This window comes from Hippoglossus stenolepis, chromosome 3, assembly GCF_022539355.2.
Source record: "Hippoglossus stenolepis isolate QCI-W04-F060 chromosome 3, HSTE1.2, whole genome shotgun sequence".
NCBI lineage: Eukaryota > Metazoa > Chordata > Actinopteri > Pleuronectiformes > Pleuronectidae > Hippoglossus > Hippoglossus stenolepis.
The window spans coordinates 28,323,465-28,328,656 of NC_061485.1; positions in this window are offsets into that span (position 1 = coordinate 28,323,465).

Genomic DNA, 5,192 nt, shown 5'->3' on the forward strand with positions numbered 1-5,192 from the left:
TGACGCGAGGACGCACAGGCACGTACAGAGACACGCAAAGGGAAGCAAGAGAGTGCCTTGCTCTTTACTTCCGCGTTTGATACATTTCATTTGTTAAAGACAAAACTTCGAGATTGAGAGAAATATTTCTCTATATATATATATATATATCCATATCTCCATCTATACATCCATCTTCTCATCTATCCATCCATCTATTCATCTATTCATCTATTCATCTATCCATATATCCATCTATCTATCCATGTATCTAGCAATCTATCCACCCATCTATCCATCTATCTATCTATCATCCATCCATCCATCCATCCATCCATCCATCCATCCATCCATCCATCCATCCATCTATCTAGCAATCCATCTATCCATCTATCCATCTATCTATAGATGGACTATATTCACATTGTTTATGAAGTGTTTATAAGAAATTATATAGTACATAAATTAATTACATTAAGTGGAGACTTTTTAAAGACTTGTTGAATCAACTTTATATTGGGCCATTAAAAAAATAATCTGTATAAATGAGAGAGTACCGAATGCAAAGTTCTCAACTTAAAACGTTGTATGCAGCCTTTATAAGTGTCAGTTGACTTTTAAAATACATTTCTAATCAATAACATTTGTATATTTTTGATACATTTGTGTGTTACTCTTGGGATAAATCCCTGCAAGAGTTCACTTCACGGGGGAGAAAACGACAGAAAACTTGCTAGGATCACATTATTTCCTGTCAAATGTCTGTTGTGCATGCGGCAACGGCGGAATACAGCGCATTAGTTGCGAAGGGTGGAGGTCCGCCATCTTGTCTGTAACCCGTTCACTCTCCTTATTTTCGCAATGGACTGACACTGCTTTAGCTAATGAAACATATGGTAATCTGAACCAGGGCTTTAAAAGGCGAGACGTGAACCATCTTGACAAGCTAAAATCTCTTTTTGTTACTTTTTTGTTGTGCTGAGGTCAAAGTGGACTCACAGTTTTACCTTCAGACTCAACCAACCAATGAGCAAGTTGCAGCTTCCCCATCTGATGCAGTAAAAGAGTATAACACAAGAGTAATGTCACAGTTAACAACAGATTTAAAAAAGACACTTTCACTATGCCAAGGAGTGATAATGAGGGCTGCCTAACCACAGCAACAAGTACCACTGCAGTGTGGTATCACATGAGTCCTCTCTTTGGCCTGTTGGTCCCCTGGATTTTCTCCTTCTAATATTTCAGCCCAGAACTTTTGGAGTTTGGAATTTATACCTATAGAATTATCAAATTATATATACATTGTTAAATAACATGACCAAATGTGAAAGTATGCACATATTTTTTTCATCCAATCATCTATCAAGTAAAGTCCCAATGTTCTGTGTAGATCAGATCAGAATAGTCTTAAATGAAGAGGCAGAAAAAAAACATGTGAATGCAGCAATGTCAATTCAGTTCGGCTAGAGGGCAGCATGCAACTATAAGAACTGAATGTGTGAGCAGCAGTCACACAGAAGTTCTGGTTCATTTATTGATTGATTTATTAATATGTTGATTTGTTTGTTTGTTCCTCTGCAGATTTTATTTTCATGAATAGTTCAGCATTTAGAAACTTCAAACCTAGGAGTCAGTCTCTTTAGCTGGGTCCTGCTTTGTGCACTCACATACTCACATATAGAATGACTGATGTTTGCTTTGTGTGATTCTCTTACTACATATTTGTGTAGCTTTGTATAATCATGTCTCAAACATTGTAAAAATCCTGCAGCACTTTCACTGACCCACTCACTACAGTGCCTTGCATAAGTATTCACCCCCCTGGGACTTTTCTACATTTTGTCATGGTATAACCACAGATTAAAATTTATTTCATTGGGATTTTATGTAATTGACCAACACAAAATAGTCCATCATTTGGAAGTGGGGGGAAATATTACATGGATTTCAAAATGATTTACAAATAAAACTCTGAAAAGTGTTGAGTGCATATGTATTCACCCCCTTTATTGTGAAACCCCTAACAAAGATCTGGTGCGATCAATTGCCTTCACAAGTCACATTTGCAAGTCACAGAATTAGTAAATAGGGTCCACCTGTCTGCAATTTAATCCCAGTATAAATACATCTGTTCTGTGAAGGCCTCAGAGTTTGTTAGAGATCATTACTGAACAAACAGCATCATGAAGACCAAGGAGCTCACCAAACAGGTCAGGGATAAAGTTGTGGAGAAATATGAAGCAGGGTTAGGTTATAAAGAAATATCCCAAGCCTTGAACATCTCACGGAGCACCATAAAATCCATCATCAGAAAATGGAAAGAATATGGCACAACCGCAAACCTACCAAGACAAGGCCGTCCACCCAAACTGACAAGCCGGACAAGGAGAAAATTAATCAGAGAAGCAACCAAGAGGCCCATGGTAACTCTGGAGGAGTTGCAAAGATCCACAGCTGAGGTGGGAGAATCTGTCCACAGGACAACTATTAGTCGTGTACTCCACAAATCTGGCCTTTATGGAAGAGTGGCAAAAAGAAAACCGTTGTTGAAAGTGAACCATAAGAAATCCCGTTTGGAGTTTGCCACAAGCCATGTGGGAGACACAGCAAACATGTGGAAGAAGGTGCTCTGGTCAGATGAGACCAAAATTTAACTTTTTGGCCTCAATGCAAAACGCTATGTGTGGCGGAAACCCAACACTGCCCATCACCTGAGCACACCATCCCAACAGTGAAATATGGTGGTGGTAGCATCATGCTGTGGGGATGCTTCTCTTCAACAGGTACAGGGAAACTGGTCAGAATTGAGGGAAAGATGGATGGAGCCAAATACAGGGCAATCCTTGAAGATAATCTGATGCAGTCTGCAAAAGACTTGAGACTGGGGCGGAGGTTCATCTTCCAGCAGGACAATGACCCTAAACATACAGCCAGAGCTACAATGAACGGTTTAGATCAAAGCATGTTAATGTCTTAAAATGGCCCAGTCAAAGCCCAGACCTAAATCCAATTGAGAATCTATGGCAAGACTTGAAAATTGCTGTTCACAGACGGTCTCCATCCAATCTGACTGAGCTTCAGCTTTTTGCCAAGAAGAATGGACAAACATTTCCATCTCTAGACGTGCAAAGCTGGTAGAGACATACCCCAAAAGACAGCTGTAATTGCAGCGAAGGGGGGTTCTACCAAGTATTGACTCAGGGGGGGTGAATACTTATGCATCCAACAGATGTCAACTTTTTTGTTCTCATTATTGTTTGTGTTACAATAAAAGGTATTTTGCACCTTCAAAGTACTATGCATGTTGTGTTGATCAAATGGGAAAAAGTCTATTTAAGTCTATTTGAATTCCAGTTTGTAACAGTACAAAATGGGAAAAAGTCCAAGGGGGTGAATACTTATGCAAGGCACTGTATCTCAAGGTAAAACCAATTAGGGTTATTTTGTGGTCAGACCAAGCTGTGTTCTCCCTTTGGGGAAAAAAATGGAACTGTTGTTCCTCCCCTACTCTGTGCACTATTTTTTATTTTTATTTTGTGATGATTTGATTGACACAAAATCATTAATATGCACATTTTTGAAACATGGCCCAACTTCAGGACAGGACCTGGTCTCAAGGTGCGGCAAAAGACCCACCTGAAGGTTTTTGTCAAAAAAACATCTATGCCCAAAGGCCACGGTGTGAAATAAGGATTTTTCATTAGAGGGTGAAAATAGAAAAATTATAATTAATAGAACTTTATCTGACAGTCGCATATTTTCTTTTTTAGATTAAAAAAAAAAAGTATGCTCTAATACAACTGTTTTTGGGGGGTCTGCCTAAACTGCAGCAAATGTGGGAACATATTTTCAAGCATTTATTACACTGTTAGACTATGTATGGGTAATGACATTTATTTTTAGTTGTACTCTCACTCTTACTTTCAAAATGTTGTATTATATATAGATATGTAAATAAAAAAACAGTTGCAGTAGGAAGTTGAGTAAAAGGACATGGGTAGGTGGCAAATAAGAATACACCTCCTCAGAAGAAAGGGTGAGCATGTGGCTTCACATATTCACATTCACATAATCTAAATGTACTGCAGTGTGGATGTGAACTTTACATACATAGATGCTGTCATCCCATGAACAGAACAGTGGGTGGTAAAAGATGACCTAACAATGAAGCTGTTTGCAGCAATGCAGGGTTCTGTAATGACACTGACCTCTGACTTCCCTGTAGAAGAGAAGCAGTAAAACCCCAGCAATCGATTGTTACACTTTTGCAAAGTCGAGGAATTTACTGGATTTTATAAAACAATGGGTAGCAGCACATGCTGAGAAATCTGCTTCATAGTTCCAAATTTCCTATTATAAAGAATCTTTGTGTTAAAACCTTCTGGTGAACGCATCCAGCTGGACACCCCCATCTTGTGATGCAGGCTTTCTATAAAAAGAAAAAGTGTGAATTGAAACTGACAAACTGAATCAACCGTCATCTTGAATTAGCATCCAAAGTGAGCAACTGTCCAGGAGCTGCAGACTTTACTGTGTCCAACTTGACTTTCTGTTATCTGTTGGAGTGATATTGATGAAGACCATCTGATACTACTCAAAGCTAAAGAGGAAGGTAGTAACTGGATTTTGAGAGGGGATTGCTTTTCAGTTTTTTCAAGGTCAAGAATATTCTTTCATTCTGATTTGAATTAATTTGGATTATATTGTGCTCATAAAGTGCATAGTCCTAATTTAATCTGGGGCGAGGTGTACTAGGCAAAGACAAATAGTCCACTTTAAAAAAAAATGCAAATACAAATTTCTTTTCACTCTGTACAAAATAAATCACTACAAAGCCCCAGAGTTTCATCATTGGATCGAGATTTAATATCAATAATTTATGACTATCTTACATCTGGTTCTTGCAAAACCTCTGAGTTGTGCCTGGAAGCCTTGGATCTTAATGACAAAATGTCCATTGGAGATTGAAGGGAAATATTTGTTCACGCTCAGATGCCAATTAATACGTCTGCTTCACTTCAAACGGATGGGTCAAACTTTTGTAACTAATATAATGCAAATAGTTCTGATATTTTTGTTTTGAATGTAAAGATTTTACTTTTTTTAAGTTTAGGAGGGAGGTTATGAATATGATTTCAAGTATCATATTTAGAAATATTGTTTAAATTATATTTTTAATGTATGCTTCTTAGAGAAATTAACAAACCAACATG